Consider the following 18,716-nt stretch of genomic DNA (forward strand, 5'->3'; position numbering starts at 1 on the left):
CTTTATCCAGATACTTGTAAAATAAAAGTAAAGTTAATAAATGATTTATATATAAAATGAAATTTGCAAGTATGTATTATAAATAATAAACACATAAATATGAGCTCTTACATATGTTTAGTCATACTGCTTCTACTTACAATATGTGTGAAAGAACTAAAGGCAGGCCAGGGCAAAAGGACTCTGCCCACCAAAAACTACCCTGAAAGCTACATAAAATATAGAAATCATCTCTTAGAATACAGAGGAGACACACTCAGATATTTAGACTGGAGGATTTAAGTTTTCAGAGCGGGGAACCCCCTGGAAGATGAGCCCACCTCTGTGGCTTTTATTCTTTGGCCATTTGTTAATTCTGGGCATTAGGCGGGAGCTGAAACTGTGAACTTTTCACCTGCAAGGAGCAACTGATGGAAAACAGAGAACAAGCAAAGCTTTTTGCATAGATTTGCTGGGAATCTCAAGCATAGCACCAGTTTCTATGTGTGGACTTGTTGTGGGTAGGGGAGGGTTTTCGAGTACATGGCTAATGTTTCTTTCAGGATACTTGCTAAATGTGGAATGAGCATTTCCAGGGTTCCATCTCAACCTTGACTCAGCACCATCCCTGATTGGGTTAAAGTGACTTGACATCACTGTATTGACCTAGCAGGAGACTCAATATTTTCTGAAGGAAGATATCTCCTGAAATTACTAAAATATATTTAATATAGAATATGCAGCATTCAAAATAATCCAAAGACATGCCAGAAAGCAAGGACAGATGATTAAAACCAAGAAAAAACATAAACAATAGAAACAGATCCATAGATAATGCAGCTATTAGAGTTAGCTAAAAAAAACTTTAAATTACCATAATTAACACATTCAAGAAAATAGAGAGAATGATAAAGAAAAACAGATAAAAAGATGGTAAGTTTTATCAGAGAATTAGTAATTCAAATGAAGATTTCAAATGAATATCCAGAAATTTAAAAGTGAATGGTACTAAATTATTTTTCTGAAATTGTTTTTCCATTCATTAACTTCTTACAGACATACTTTACTGGTAATAAATATATTTCAGTACTTCTTTCCATCTAGCTTTTGTCAAAAAGATCGCTCCATGGAAGTATATACAGGTATCACTTGCTCCTTTTTATGGCTGCATACCATATGGATATACTATATGCGATTTAACCAGTCCCTTATTGAGGAATATTTGAGTTGTTTATCATTGTTTTGTTATTGTAAATAGTGATGCAATTAGTAGCCATGTGATGTGAAAAGGTATACTATTTTCAACAGTATACTTTTAGGTTAGATCCCACAGTGTGAAACTCTTAAGTCAAAGGATGAATAATGACTCATTATTTTGTGGTCACATTTTTTTTGTACACCTAGAAAAAACTATTATCTATATTATCTGCTATTAAACTAAGTTAACACCTATTATTAAGATCAGTGAATTTCCTATTGATTCTTATTTGATACCACTCAACCAGAAATCTGGTAAGAAATAAAGAGTGGCAAGATTTTGCTGTTTTTCCAGGTACTTTCCAAATGCCATATGAAGTTCCCAGTGATTCTTTTATTCTATAAATATTTATTGAATCTTATGTGGCATAGGATAGATTCATTTTCAACTAGCTGTTTAGATGTTTGATATGGTTCTCTCAACCTGATTCTCCGTGATATAGCTTAAAAAACAGAGAGAATTTTAAAATACATCTTCAGAAAATACACATTTATAAAAGTTACATTAAACAAAGTAAAATGGCAAGGTCTGGGCATAATCTGATATTTTAGCAAGAAGAAGTTCCATATCTTGAAAGAAAACTATTCCTTGAGATAGCAAAATATAATCACTTTTCATGGACATATTTCAGGAAATAATATCTTTAGTTGGAGATGGTTCAGAAATTAGGACAGTTCTTTATGAACAGTTTTCAATCAATTCAGAAAAGACAGGCAGAAAGATGTTGGAGGCAAAAAGCAGGCTTTGGAACTCCAAAGACAAAGTTTGAACTCTGCATTCATCATTTTCTACTGTGCCCTTGAATAAGCCTCTAAGCCTCTCAATTTCCTTACCTGTACAGCAAGAGTGAAGCTATCTTCACTTCAGAGCTGTAGGCTGAAGCCTGGTTCTTGAGGCTCCAGTATTTCTCACCAATGGCAACAAATGTTAAAAACCACAAATGTGGCCGGGCGCGGTGGCTCACGCTTGTAATCCCAGCACTTTGGGAGACCGAGGCGGGCGGATCACGAGGTCAGGAGATCGAGACCACGGTGAAACCCCGTCTCTACTAAAAATACAACAAATTAGCCGGGCGTGGTGGCGGGCGCCTATAGTCCCAGGTACTCGGAGAGGCTGAGGCAGGAGAATGGCGTGAACGCGGGAGGCGGAGCTTGCAGTGAGCCAAGATTGCACCACTGAAAAAAAAAAAAAAAAAAACACAAATGTTCGAAACAACAAATGTGCCATTGGTGAGAAATACTGGAAGCCTTAAATGCTGGTGAAACTTTATTGTTTATTCTTCTCCAGGGGACCTTGCTCTGTCATTCAGTAATTTAGGAAGCACAATCAGTTTCTTTTTGAAGTTGGCAAAAAAATAGATTGATGCTCATTAACCAAGATACTCAGTCCCAAGGTTAACTGAATAGCTCTCATCCCCATGGAAAGTTTGCTTGACAACTTGAAGGACAGAGCCTACCTAGGTTCTATGGCCAAGGTTTTCTCCAAACTTTTCTGGCTTCAGCTCAGATTTCAATTCCATCTGTAGCAGAAAGTAGTCATAGTTGTCTACACAGTGTTCTCTTCTCATGGGGCACACAACTAGGCTACATTACTCAGGTTTCTTGTGGTTAAGTATGGCCATGTGACTGAGTTCTAGGTCATAGAGTGTGAGTAGAAGTGATAGATACCACTTCCAAGTTTGGACCAAAAACCTCCTGTGAGAGCCTCTATTCCTTCTCTTTCTCTGTCTCATGCTGAAAATCTAGAAGATGACTTTTCGGCCTCTAGGGGATGATGGAGGCCCAAGATGGAAGAAACCCATGTCTTTAAATGACCACATTGAATTGTCACATGAGCTGTAAATCATCTTCTCTCGTGTGAAGCCATTGAGCTTTGGGGGATGTTCCAGCTAGTAGCCTATGATGCGTAGGAGCTTCCCTCTACTCAATCCGGACTTCAAATGGAAGTAATTTGCATTCTATGATTTGACTGCAGCCATCACTATTCACTTTTATTCCCCCTACTCTCTTCAGTGATTACATTCATGTTTCCCAAAATGTGCTCCATGGAACCCTAATACCTAAGAATGTTAATAGACATTACACTTGGTAACACTGGCTCAAGCAAGGATTAATTTGTTCATTTACTGTGGGACCTGTCAGGGCATTTATATTCTTCAGTGTCTAAGAGGGGACTACTATAAGTTGTATTTTTTCGAGCATATTTTGTAATTACACCACTTCCCATCTTCTTTTTGTTGACATCTTATGGAGTATACTACTTTAAGATATTCAATTTTACTAGAAACAAATATTCAATTTTACTAGACTAGAATCATCTGGACAACTAGGTTCATATCGTAGATCTTTCTACATGAGTTTTCCTGCCTTTGCACTACTGCATCTATATTAGTGTCATTAGCATTCATATTGTTTGCCATATGTGAAGAGGCACCTATAGGCAATTGGTTCCCAAATTGTGTGGTGGTATCTTTAAAAATCAACAAAGACCATTTAGGTATCTTCCATCTATGGTGGGAAGATGGTGAAGGGAGGCTTCTCCACCTCTCAAAGCTAAGATACTTCTCTCTATAATTAATCGAGGTTTCTGAAATTCCCTTGGTACTATTTATAGGCTCTCATGTTTTTAACCTGAATATCAGGCAGTTTTTGTGGAGCAGCAACAATTAACTGGCTAAGATTTTAGTTGGGATAAGTTGTGATGAATGTATTGTCATATCAGCAATCAGATTTTGGGTCAACAGGACACAGCATAGTGAAGTTTTGATTAGAGGTAAGAGAAAGAAGAGAATAAAGAATTAAATCTACAATTACTTTATGGTGAGGTCCAGGAAGCTAGAGGAGCAGTAGACTATGAATCCATATATATCCAAACCCTGTTTCATCACTTAATAATTAGGCCTTGTGTAATTTACTTTACTTCCTTAAGCTTCAGTTTTCTATCTGCAAAAGAAAGATAATAATAATATCCACCCTGCAGGGCATGGAGAATGCAATGAGAAAATACATAATTAGCATCAGCTATTATTATCATAGTTACAATTATTAACTTGGTCCCTTGGATGGCACATCAAAAATAAAGCAGTTATGTACCAATGAATCACATGCTTTTGTTGAAGAAAGGAAACTCAAAGGGATATTGTTGGGAAAAGTAAGTGAATTCTTTGTAATTGACATTCTCTCTTTCATGCTACTCAAAAATTGTGACCCAAACATTTCTATTTATAAATGAATTACATCATTGAAAAGGAAGAATGGGATTCTTTCCATAGCCTAGAAGAGTTGATGGATCCTGTGATTGATATACTTGTATTCAATCTTCAACTTAGAGGTATTCAATTTGATCATCTATTTTTGGAGTTTAAGGAAGATACACTTTACTTGTGTCGTGCTTCCTAGGTTTTGTTAGTAGTCAATATCTAATTCAATGAAATGTTACACCATCAATGATCTATGAAACAAGGCACTTCCAAACCAGAATTCAGAATTGTCCTTTAAAGATTCCTCCCTTCACTTGTTGGCACAGCTGTTGTGTTCTATCCAGGAAGACCTGGAGAGTACATTCTCTTTGTGATACAGATTTGTCTTTTTACTTCTGCTTTAAAGTTATTAAGAGAAGAATCAAGCTGACATTCAATGCTGATATATAAATACACTGAGGAAGAAAAAAGTCCTCTTGGGATAAAGGCGTGGATGAAAACGTCTCTCCAGATAGCTTGGTGAAAAATAGAATTATTTTTATTGATGTGTCAAATAGAAAATCATTTTGAAAAAGTTCTCTTTCTTATTTCCCTTCAACCATTTTTCTGTTTTGTAGTCATTTAATCATTATCAACGGATACTTACTAAGCATCTAGTACAAGCAAGGCATACTGGTTAGCTCCAAGATTTTTGTTTTGCTCTTTGAAGTAGTTAAAGTATTTAAAACACAGACCTGTTTCCTGGTTGGAGCATTAAAACAGAGAGACACACATAGAGACCAATGGAGTGATATATAACCAAAATAATAGTCAACATTTATTGAGTGACTACTATGTGCTAGGCATTTTTTTCTGTGATTTATAATTATTAGCTCATTTAAACCTCACACTTTTTATCTCTATGGTGTAGATAAGAAAATCAGGGTTTAAGAGTTTAGTAACTTTGCTAACAATTTATTGCTAGTAAATACTGAAGACAAGGTTTGAACCAGTCTATCCTCTGAGTCCTCTTAACCAACTTAGCAAACATATAATAAAATGTATTGAGATACCTAGAAGATATCAAATACCTTAAAGATTGTTACTGATATCAAGAAGAACAAGGATACTTTACCATAACTATGGAGGCCACTGCAGTTTTAGCTTTACAAAACTTTGACCAGAAAGAGAGTGCTCCCATATATTAATACTTCCTCTTCTCTGCACTTCCCCACCCCCAGAGTTTCCCCATTATTGACATCTTGTATTAGTGTGGTGCATTTGTTATAATGTATATGATGAGTAAATATTGGTACATGATTAACTAAATCTCGTAGTTATATTAAGACTCTCTCTGTGTTGAACGGGCCTATGGGTTTTATCTCATGTACTCACCATCAGAATACCATACAGAGTACTTTCACTGCCTTAAAAATCCCCTGTACTCCTCCTTTTTATCCCTCCTTCCCTCCCTCTCCTTAGCCCACTGAAAACCAGTAATCTTTTTACTATCTCTGTAATGTTGCCTTTTACAGAATGTCACATAGTTGGAATCATAGAGTATGTAGCTTTTTCAGACTGGCTTCCTTCCCTTAGCAATATGCATTTAATGTTTTTCCATGTATTTTGAGGGCTTAAGATCTCATTTCTTTTTATCACTGAATAATATTTTATTGTCTGAATATACCATAGTTTAACCATTCACCTACAGAAAAGTGTCTTAGTTGCTTCCATATTTTGGCAATTATGGAGCTACAATAAACATTTGAGTGCAGATTTCTGTGTGGACATGTTTTCAACTCATTTAGGTAACCAAGAAACGTGATTGCCAGATCATATGCTAAGATTATGTTTAGCTTTGTAAGAAACTGCCAAACTATCTTCCAAAGTGGCTGTACCATTTGCATTCAGCAACAAATGAGAGAGTTCCTATTACTTCATACCCTTGTCAACATTTGGTATTGGCAGTGTTTTGGATTGTAGCTATTCTAATAGGTGTGCGGTGGTGTCTCATTGTTTTAATTTGCAATTGCCTAAAGATATATGATGCTGAGCTTATTTGCCATCTGCATATCTTTTTTGGTGAGGTGTCTTTTCAGATCTTTTGCCTATTTTTTAAGGGCTGTTTTATTTTTTATATTGCTGAGTTTTAAAAGTTGCTTATTTTGGGTAACAGTGTCTTTTTTTCCTTTTTTTCCTTTGCATTTTGCAAAAATTTTCTGCCAGTCTGTCACTTGTCTGTTCATTCTCTTAACAAGGTATTTGAAAAGCAGAAGTTTTTAATTTCAATAAAGTTCAAGTAATCAATTATTTTTCGATGGATTGTGCCTTTGTTGTTATATTTAAAAAGTCATCACCATAGCCAAGTCAGCTTGATTTACTCGATTTTGTCTTCTAGAAGTCACACAGTTTTGCATTTTACATCTAGGTCTATGTTCCATTTTCAATTACATTTTAAGAGAGGTATAAAATCTAAATTAACTTTTTTTTGCATATGGATGTCTAGTCATTTCACACCATTGTTGAAAAGACTATCCTTTCTCTATTGAATTGCCTTTGCTCCTTTGTCAAAAATCAGTTGGCTATGTTTGTGTGGGTCTATTTCTGGTCTTCTACTCTGTTTCATTGATCTATCCATCTGTTGTTCACTAATATCACACTGTCTGGATTACTGTAGCTTTGTAGTAAATCTTAAAGATGGGTAACTTTGTTCTTCCTTTTTCAATATTGTGTTGGTTCTTCTGAATCTTTTGCCTTTTCATATAAACCATCTAATTAATTTGTGGCTAGTCACAAAATAACTTGTTCGGATCTTAACTGGAACTGTGGTGAATATGTAGATCGAATTAGGAAGGCTGATATCTTAACAATATTGAGTCTTCCTACCCATAAACATGGAATATCTATCTATCTATCTTTTCTCTATCTATGTCTTCTTTGTATTCTTCATCAGAGTTTTGTAGTTTTTATATTTATATACACACAGTTTTTATATTTATACAGACATACACACACATAAAGAGAGACAGAGGGCCAGGCGCGGTGGCTCACGCTTGTAATCCCAGCACTTTGGGAGGCCGAGGCGGGCAGATCATGAGGTCAGGAGATTGAGACCACGGTGAAACCCCGTCTCTACTAAAAATACAAAAAATTAGCCGGGCGTGGTGGCAGGCGCCTCTAGTCCCAGCTACTCGGAGAGGCTGAGGCAGGAGAATGGCGTGAACCCGGGAGGTGGAGCTTGCAGTGAGCCGAGATTGCGCCACTGCACTCGAGCCTGGGCGACAGAGCGAGACTCCGTCTCAAAAAAAAAAAAAAAGAGAGACAGAGACAGAAAGAGACAGAGAGTGAGAGAGATTACTTACACTGTATAGATCCTAAAGAAATATAAAACTATATGCTATGAAAATAAGCTAATATAATCCCTTATTTTAAAAAATGGAGAAACGGAAGCCCAGAAAGAAGATGAGATTGGTCCCGCAACTGGTTAGAGATGGAGGCAGGACTAACACCCAAGTTTTCTGACCTATAGAAGAGTCTAAGACTAATAGACCATTTTTGTTTTTTTAGTTTGGTTTTTTCATAACATCATGTAGATCCTTGTACTAGTTATCTATTGCTGCCTAACAAATGACCTCAAAATGTAACAGTCTAAAACAACAAAATTTATTATCTCACAGTTGTAGGCCAAGAATCCAAACTTGGCTTACATGGCTTAGCTGAGAGGCTCTGGCTGAAGATATCATGTTAGGTTAGAACAAGATGTAGTCTCATCCAAAGAATCAAATGGGGGAAGATCAAACTCATCCACATGTTTGTTGGTGTGCCTCAGGTTCTGGCAACTTTGTCCTCTCCAAAGGGCTACTGGCTTCCTCCAGGATAAATGATGAGAGAGAGAGAGAGAGAGGAAGGGAGGGAGAGAGAGATGAAGAGAGAGAGAGAGAGAGAGAGAGAGAGAGGACGAGCCCAAGATAGAAGTGATAGTCTTTTATAACCTTGAAAATGACATCCTGTCACTCCTACCATATTCTATTCATCAGAAGTGGGTCACTAAATGAAACCCATGCTCAAGGGAGGTGATTAGACAAGAATGTGAATACCAGGAGGCAGGAACCATCAGGTGTCATGTTCAAGGCTTCTACCATAACCCTGCTTTCTGGCTTCAGTCTTTTGGCCACAAAGTAATCAAGAGATAGAAGCAATTGATGTTGGAATCACACTCAGTAGCATTCTTTCTTTACTCAGAGAAGAACTGAACTATTGATCATGGAGGAGGTGACCACTGATACTTCTGCCTAATAACATACTTTGATCTTCATGAAGTCACCAGCAAGCTCTAATTTAAGATCACAGCAACACTGTTAAGTCTATTCTTCTCTGCACATATAGGCCTGACCATATGTAGTTCTCTCACCAGAGGACTTTTTAAGCAAAAAAACCTATCCCTATCCCATATCAGAAAGACTTTAAAATTTCAAAAACCTTTAATCTGAAATAGTTTTCTGATACACTTTTTTTACGTGATTTTAGAACATATACATGCAGAGAATATATGATTATAAAACTCAATAACACTAAATTGGGAGCATCATAAAAAAGCAAAGAGAGATATATATTTTTTTTGTCTCTTTAAAAAAAATTACCTGGTCTTCAAAACAGCCCTGTGAGCTATGTGATACTATTATTTTGTACATGAGAAAGGGAGATCTGAGAATTTGCTCAACTTCATGCATCTTTACTTGACCCAGAACCTTGATTACGTGGTGGCAGGATTAGATTGAGGTAATCTATATGCCTCTGAACCAAATAAGAGAAAGAACGAAAAATCTTGAAAGAGGGGAAGAAATCCTTGTGTGCCTTCATCTCATAATTGGACACTCCTTCTTTGGCCACTTTCTTTGAAAAGATTCCTTTTTAAAAAGACTGCTGGAGGCAGAGGAAAAAAATGTGATTTAACCTAGGGCTTAGAATAAGTACTGTGAATCTCTAAAACTTTGTTGGAGATGTCATACACTGGAAAGAACTATACTTAAAAGCTTCAGGCTTTTCTCTGATTCTCCTTTTATATGATTTGTGAACATAAAGTCATTATGCAGATGTTCTCTGCACTGAAAGACCATTTTGATAAACCTTGAAGTTTTTCAAAGATAAAGCAAATTTGAAAATAGAGAGATTCAAGAAAATGTGGACCCAAAAGCTGAACAGTTCTCCATAATATTGTAGAAAGCTATTTTTATTTTAGTTGGCATTTCATCCTATTGTATTATGTTTCCTTTAGGAAAAATGTATTTTCCAAGTTAACATTTAGATTGATTAATCTCTAAAAAATATTTACCATACTTGGATAATGGGTATGAATTCTTTTTCCATAATTGGGGCAGAGAAGATTGAAGGTGTCATGGCAATGTTTTCATGTGGTCTTGAAATGAATTGGATTGAAATTTCTGAAGCTCAACTTTTGACTGTTATGTAGAAGTATCACATATGGTGTTTTCCAGAATGAATAAATCAGGCTTTTAAAAATATATTGATGTTGTCTATTGTGCTAATGTCAAGGAATGAAGAGAGGCAGATAATAAGGCCTAATTTCTGTGAGACCTAGTGGGAATTGCTCTGGAAAGAATGGACTTCCCTGATGCCAATCACTCCTTGAAGAAAGGTTGCCTTCCATGAAAGAGTAAAAGGGTCCAGATATATCCTCCTATTGTTAACAACTAGAAAACAGGACAAAATATATGAAACAATTGTCTTCCATCATTATACAACAGACAGTTCAGGGCTGTGATTTCTGAAAGAAGGTAAACAAATAAAGTGAGCTCCAGAGTTGCCCTGGCTTTATGCCTGGAGGTATTTTAAAACTATGGCACAGGGAGGGGGAATCCAGACATAGTCTAGAAGCCTTGCTGATTTGGAGATACAGCAATTGGAAACCAGAAATGGTGAGGTGGCTATAATTTGCAAGGCAGATTACTAAGAAAGGGACATATGCAGAGAAATAGCTCCAGAAATATGTGTATGTCTGTCCTTGAGTCTTTGACTAAATACCAATCTGCACATGCAAGAGTGACACAAAGTTGGACAAAGAACAACTTCTGAGAAAAGAAAATTTAGTAGGATGGGAGGGCAGGGGGTGCAAACCAAAAAATTCCCAGATTTTTTTTTTTTTTTTGAGATGGAGTCTCATTCTGTCACCCAAGCTGGAGTGCAGTGGTATGATTACAGCTCACTGCAATCTCATCCTCCCCTGGCTCAGGTGATCCTCCCACCTCAGCTTCCCAAGTAGCTAGGACTATAGGCATGCATCACCATGCCTAGTTAACTTTTGTATTTTGTATAAAGATAGGCCTTTGGCATGTTGCCCAGGCTGGTATCGAACTACTGGGCTCAAGCAATCTGCCTGTTTTAGCCTCCCAAAGTGCTGGGATTACAGGTATGAGCTACCATGCCCAGCCAATTCCCAGAATTTATACAGGATTTGGCATCATGTAAATTCCAAAGCCTCATGAAGAAACCTGAATGATTACACAGTTCATCAAAGACTCCTAAAGGAAAAGCTAGTCAACACTCTATGAAAATGGTTAAACTCAAGACTCAAAAGGATCAAATTGATATGCAAACTCTCTAATTACCTGTGGGAACACAGTAAACATTATTTAAAGAAATTTAACAAAATTCAGAATTCTACAAAATAAAATCACAACATCCAGGATCCAATAAAAAAATCACTAAGTATACTAAGAAGTAGAAAAGTTTAATACATAGCCAGGATAAAAATGAGTCAAGAGACATCTGGTTTTTAGTCTGAAAGGTAAAGAGCTTGAAAGTTGTCACTCCCATCCTCACAACAAGAGAAATATTGAACAAACTTAAAATCAGCAACTCTTTTTAAATCCATCAGAGAATTGATGCCACAGGACAAACCACTGGTCCCCACATTAGAAGATCACAACTTACTGCAGCTGAGGCCCAGGAGCAGAAACCTTAGTGACAATCAGTATTGGGGTAGGGAAACTTACATTGTAATTGATAAATTGCTAGAGGCTCGGTATGGGTGAGTGTGAGAGTTAAAAATTTCAGATAGAGAGAGTAGTCTTGGGGAGGGAGACACATACGTATGTGAATTTTACTTCTAAGATCCCTACAAATTCTCACAGTGAAAATTAGAGAAAAATCTCCTTGTGTTTCAGCAGGAGGGAGGGAAAAGCAGACATTTTGGAATATGCCCAGAGAATTTTGTTTTTCTTAACAAGCTCTGCCTTCAAGAGAAAGTATTTTACCACAGTCTAGCTAACTGGGGTTTTACTAGGGACCAACTGACCCAAGAGAAGGGAAAAACCCAGTCCCTACTAGCCTTCCCATTTCACCAATGAGTGAAACAAAACAAAACGTTATTAAAAAGCATTTGTGAATGTCACAGCTTGGGGGTATGAGCAAACTAAAAAAATGAGACCAAATTATAGGCTGATAGAATACCTTACCTTTCCCCACATGTTAAAAACAAATTAATAGGTCTTTTGTGTAATAAAAGTGTAATCTAACTATGTCTCAGAACTTATTTAAGAGGAAATCTCTAGAAAAGCCTCAAAACAATAGGGAGACAAAAACAATGCATCAGAGAAAATTTTTGCATTTGACATCTACAGCTATAGCAAACAATAAACACAATCTAAGCCCTAGCCATATAAACATAAAGCCTCACACTAAATGCCTACTTAGTTCAGTTTATTTTACCCAATACATCATAACTTGCTTTCAAAAAATTACAAGACATACTAAAAGACAAAAAAGACAGTTTTTTTTTTGAAGTGACTGAGAAAGCACTGAAACAAGACTGAGATGTGGTAGAGTTATTCAAATTCAAATTCAAATTATTGAACCAGTAATTTAAAATAACTATAATTAGGGCCAGGTGCAGTGGCCCATGCCTGTAATTCCAGCACTTTGGGAGGCCGAAGCAGGTGGATCACCTGAGGTCAGGAGTTCAAGATCAGCCTGGCCAACATAGTGAAACCCTGTCTCTACTAAAAATACAAAAAATTAGCTGGGCATGGTGGTGGGCACCTGTGATCCCAGATACTCAGGAGGCTGAGGCAGGAGAATCACTTGAACCCAGAGGGTGGAGATTGCAGTGAGCTAAGATCACGCCCATTGCACTTCAGGCTGGCAACAAGAGTGGAACTCCATAAAAAAAAAAATTACAATTAATATGCTAGGCATTCTGCTGAAAAAAGCAGACAATATTCAAGAATAGATGGGCAATGTAAGCAAAGAGATGGAAACTCAATATTGTTAAAATATCAGGAAAATTGAAAAAGAAATACTAGAAATAAAAAACACTTTAACAGAAATAAAAAATACCTTCGATGGGCTCGTTAGTATGCTGAACACAGCTGAGAAAAAAAATTCAATGAGCTTGGAGAAGTTAATCAATACCTCCAAAATTGAAATGCAGTGTATGATGACACCTTGGTAATGCTGCAGACTCCTGAGTGTGCAGTGAAGAGGTGAACTTTGAAGAGTCACATATGTGAAAAAAAAATGCACAAAGCAAAAAATGAAAAATACAGAACAGAATATCTAAGAACTGTAAAACAATTACAAAAGGTGTAACATATATAATAAGAATACCAGAAGATGAAGACAAAGAGAAAGGGAACCCAATGAGATATTTGAAATAATATTGATTGAGAATTTCTCAAAGTTAACACCTCCAAACAACAGGCACCAAAAAAAATCAACCCGGTCAGGCACAGTGGCTCACACCTGTAATCCCAGCACTTTGGGAGGCTGAGGCAGGCAGATCATGAGGTCAGGAGATTGAGACCATCCTGGCTAACACAGTGAAATCCCATCTCTACTAAAAATACAAAAAATTAGCCAGGCAAGGTGGTGGGCACCTGTAGTCCCAGCTACTCGGGAAGCTGAGGCAGGAGAATGGCATGAATCCTGGAGGGCGGAGCCCGCAGTAAACCGAGATTGCGCTACTGCACTCCAGCCTGGGCGTCAGAGCGAGACTCTGTCTCAAAAAAAAAAACAAACAAAAAAACCCTTAGGGATATCATGTTCAAATCTCAAAAAATCAATGACAAAGAAAACTATGAAAGAAACCAGAGTGGATGGGAAACACCTTCCCTGTAGAAAAAGCAAAGATTAGAATTACATCAGATTTCTCTTCAGAAGCCATGAAACAAAAAGAGAGTAGAATGAAAATATTTAATGTGTTGGAGAGTAAAAATAGCCAATCTAGAAAATTTTTTATCTTTGAAATTATGCTTCAAAAGTGAAGAAAAATTGAAGACTTTCTCAGATAAAATTAAGGGAATTTGTTGCCAGTAAACCTACCTTGCAATAAATGTTAAAAGAAGTTCTTTGGAAAGAAGGAAAATGCAATAAGTTAGAAATTTGAATCACATGATCAATGTGGATCATAAATAAATACACTCTATTTTTATCATTCATGATTTACACAACATATAGCTATTTGTTTAAAATAATAAGTAGCAACATATATTCAGTGATTATCACTTATTGATAAATAAAATGAATGGCAGTACTGTTATGAGATACAGGAAGGGGGAATTGAAAATATCCTGTTGTAATGTAACTACAGTATCTATAACGTGGTACAGTGTTATTTGAAAGAGGGCTTGGATTAGTTGTAAGTGTACATTGCAAACTTAAAGGAAACCACTAAAATAGTAAAAGTGGTATAATTGATATTGATAATTGATATTTTGAAGCTGATCTTCCAATGGGAGAGATACACAATGAGCAAATAAATAATACAATATGTAGTATATTGAATGATATTGTTATGGAAAAAAACAAAGCAGTGTATATGTTTTGTTTGGGGCTTTATTCAAACATATCAAGGTATCTCTGAGACATAGCAAGGTATCTCTGAAACACAGCAAGGTATCTCTGAGACAACTAGGAAATTTGAATATGTACTGGTAATTTATGTTACCATCAACTATGTTATATTTGATGATGATATGGTGGTTGTGTTTCCAAAACAAATGTGTTTATCATTGAAAAATGCAGACTGAACTCGGATGGACAAAGCAGCATGTGGAGACCCACATCATGAACTTTTGCTCCAAGAACTACAACAGGAACATACCAGGAAAGCTGAGATAATCCACAGACCCTTCGAAAAAGGTGGATTGCCACTACATGCTCCGTGGGACATTTGGGAACTGTGAGTCAGTTTGCTTTCTCAGCCAGGAGGCTTGTAGCCTGGGCAAGCTCTCAGCCCTCCTCACTGGCTGCCTGGAAATAAATTCGGTGCTGTTGAGGAGTCAGACTGACCATTTGGGCTGTGGGTTACATAAGAGCTGTGTGGGGCCTGTGACTGCCGACTTTTCCCCACTTCCCTGGTGACCTCTGTGATGCAGCAGAGGCAGCCATAATCCTTATGGGAACAACTCCATTGGCCTGGGAACCACACCCCCATTCCTCACAGCAGTTGCAGCAAGTCCCTCCTGAGGAGAGTCTGAGCTCAGACATGCCTAACCCTGCCCCAACCTGATGGTGTTTCTCTACTTGCCCTAATAGCCAAAGACAAAGGACATAATCCGCTGGGAGCTCTATGGCCTTGTCCACGACCTGAGAAACCTGAATACTTATCCAAATGCCACCTAGGGCAAACTTGTATCCTCCCTATACAACTGCAGCTGATGAGCTTTTTAAAGTGCCACTTCCTGGGTGGAGGCAAACCAACACAAAACCAGTGCACTTAACAAAAAAAAACCATGGACCCTTCACTCCCCTGCTACTCCACCAAAGCAGGTGCTGGTATCCACAGCTGAGAGACCTGAAGATGGATCACATCACAGGACTCTTTGCAGATGCTTCCCAGTACCAGCCCAGAGCCTGGTAGCTACACTAGGTGAGTACATCCAGAAGTGAAATAACAATCACTGCAGTTCGGCTCTCAGGAAGCGCATCCCTAGGGGAAAAGGGAGAGCACCACATCAAGGGAGCACCCCACGGGACAAAAGCATCTGAACAGCAGCCCTTGAGTCCCAGATATTCCCTCTGACATAGTCTGTCCAAATGAGAACAAATGAGATAAACAATTCTGGTAATATGACAAAAAAAAAGGTTCTTTAACACCCCCACAAGGTCACACTAGCTCACAAGCAATGAATCAAAACCAAGACAAAATCTCTGAATTGCCTGAAAAAGTATTCAGAAGGTTGACTATTAAGCTCATCAAGGAAGCACCCGAAGAAGGTAAACTCCAACTTAAAGAAATCAAAAAAAGACACACGATATGAATAGAGAAATCTCCAGTAAAATAGATAGATAAATAAGAAAACAATCACAACACAACAAAACAAAAACAACTTCTGGAATTAAGGGACACACTTAGAGAATTGCAAAATGCACCTGCAAGTTTCATCAATCAAATTGAACAAGTAGAAAAAACAACATCAGGGCTCAGAAACAAGGCTTTCAAATTAACCCAATCTGATGAAGGCAAAGGAAAAAGAATTTTAAAAAATAAACAAAGCTTCCAAGAAGTTTGGGATTATGTTAAATGACCAAACCTAAGAATAATCGGTATTCTTGAGAAAGAAGAGAAATCTAAAACTTGCTAGGATCTAGACATCCAAATACAAGAAGCTCAAAGAACACCTGGGGAATCTATTACGAAAAGATCATTTCCTAGGCACATAGTCATCAGGTTATCTAAAGTCAAGATGAAGGAAATAATTTTGAGAGCTGTGAGGCAAAAGCAAGTGGTAACCTATAAAAGAAAACCTATCAGATTAACAGCAGATTTCTCAGCAGAAACCATACAAACTAGAAGGTATTGAGGTCCTATCTTTAGCCTTCTTAAACAAAGCAATTATCAGCCAAGAATTTTGTATCCAGTGAAATTAAGCTTCATAAATCAAGGAAAGTTACAGTCGTTTTCAGACAAACAAAAGCTAAGAGTATTTATCTTTACCAATCCAGCACTATAAGAACTGCTAAAAGGAGCTCTAAATCCTGAAACAAATCCTTGAAATACACCAAAATAGAACATTCTTAAAACATAAATCTCACATGACTTATAAAAAAAAAGATATTCAGGTAACCAATAGCTCGATGAATGGAATAGTACCTCACATCTCAATACTAACATTGAATGTAAATGGTCTAAATGCTCCACTTAAAAGATACAGAATTGCAGAATAGATAAGAATTCACCAACCAAGTTTCTGTTGTCTTCAGGAGACTCATCTGACACATAAGGACTCAGATAAACTTAGGTTAAAGGGGTGGAAAAAGATATTCCATGCAAATGGACAACAAAAGCAAACAGGAGTAGATATTATTATATCAGACAAAGCAAACTTTGAAGTAAAAGCAGTTAAAAAAGACAAAGAGGGACATTATGTAATGATAAAAGGATTAGTCCAACAGAAAAATATCATAATCCTAAATATATATGCACCTAACACTGGAGTACCCAAATTTATAAAACAGTTACTACTAGACCTAAGAAATGAGATAGACAGCAACACAATAATAGCAGGGGACTTCAATACACCACTGACAGCACCAGACAGCTCATCAAGACAGAAAGTCAACAAAATCAATGGACATAAACTACATTCTAGAACAAATGAATTTAACAGATATATACAAAGCATTCTACCCAACAACTACAGAATATACATTCTATTCATCAGCACAAGGTAGATCATATGAAAGGCCACAAAACAAGTCTCAACAAATTTTAAGAAAGTTGAAATTATAGCAAGTACTCTATCAGACCCCACTGGAATAAACTTGGAAATTAACTCCAAAATGAACCCTCAAAACCATGCATATACATGGAAATTAAATAACCTGCTCCTGAATGATCCTTGGATCAACAAAGAAATCAAGATGAAAATTTAAAAATTCTTTGCACTAAATGATAATAGTGACACAACCTATCAAAACCTGTGGGATACAGCAAAAGTGGTGCTAAGAGCATTAAATGCCTACAACTAAAAGTCTGAAAGAGAACAAATAGAGAATTGAAGCATCAAATTCTTTTCAGACTAAAGTAGCATTAACTACCAGCTGGTGTTAATTTCTGCTTACACTTAGAGCACTCAGAAATTGTATAATTTGTGTGATCCTTGTTAGTTTAGCAGCATTTTGTCTTAGCTGAAACATGATAATGAGATTTTAAAAGATTTTTTTTAAAGGAGCTCAGTGGTTAAAAGTCAGCTTACTTAAAATGCTAACATACAAGACGTGTGTGTATGTGTGCATGTGTGCATGTTTGTATTTTAAGGGCTTCATGTTTTTGTTTTTGTTTGTTTGTTTTTCTCTCCCAAGATCTTGGTTTTTTTTGAACAATTTTTTTTTTCTTCTCAGTTGTTGGAATTCTGTCTTCACCTGATTTTTTGACTAAAATGATTATTGTAACAGAGGCTACTTTTAGGTTTTTAAGGAATAATGTAGTTTAGACACTCATAAATGTCTTTGTTTTTTAAAAAAATCTTTTAAATGCACTGTGAAAATATCTCCCTCTAGCACCACCAGATCTTTTCTCTTTGTACCTTAGGATATAAATTTTGCTACTTGATTTTCACCTGAGTTGTTTCCTTTAATATGAAATTTTAAGGTTATTTAGCTGACAACTGCTTAGGGTTGTAAAACAGGTTATCAAAAATCTGGAAGTCTAAGAAAAAAAAGTGGGAGGTCTTTATGAATTATAAAATGTATTTCTATTGGCATGCCTAATATGTCTATGTATTTATATGTTGTGTACACAATGTTTCACTACTAAGATATAAAAGAGCTCTAATTAGCTTTTAAAAAGTGCTTAAATCAGATACTAAAAAAGTAAAGACTAGTCAAATACCTTTTCAAGTTTATGTAGTTTAAGTAAAATCTTTAATAAATAAGCTAGCCTTACAATGATCAGTAAAGTAATATTAGAAATGTCTTAAGAATTGCCAGCATATGTTTTGGTCAGCATATATTTTGGTTTGCACTTATTAATAAAGCAATTTCATACTTATCTCTGCCAGATACTATAAGGTGTCAAAATTTGGCACAGGGGTTACAAAACTATAAACCCAGCCTAAAACAGAATGATCTTTGCTTGTGTAATTTTTAATTGATATCAGTTTAATGAAAATAGCTGCATCTTAAATTTGGTAAGATTACCATAACTTCTAATCTTGTGGCTTTAAGCAGTCTAGTCCACAGGCAATAAGGAGGCTTGTTTTGGGAAAGGACAGTTATCATCTTTGTTTCAAAGCTAAACTATAAACTAAGTTCTTTCCAAAGTTAGTTCAGCCTATGCCC

General features: G+C 36.6%; 1 non-coding gene across 1 annotated transcript; it reads left to right on the forward strand.

Moving 5' to 3' along the window:
• The first annotated feature begins 12,862 nt into the window (after positions 1 to 12,862).
• Positions 12,863 to 12,936, forward strand: LOC116466188 (small nucleolar RNA SNORD55/SNORD39). Its single transcript, XR_004247427.1, has one exon. It is a non-coding gene; the product is annotated as a small nucleolar RNA SNORD55/SNORD39 (small nucleolar RNA).
• Positions 12,937 to 18,716: the final 5,780 nt, after the last annotated feature.

Source organism: Hylobates moloch, unplaced genomic scaffold (assembly GCF_009828535.3).
Source record: "Hylobates moloch isolate HMO894 unplaced genomic scaffold, HMol_V3 SCAFFOLD_3, whole genome shotgun sequence".
Lineage (NCBI taxonomy): Eukaryota > Metazoa > Chordata > Mammalia > Primates > Hylobatidae > Hylobates > Hylobates moloch.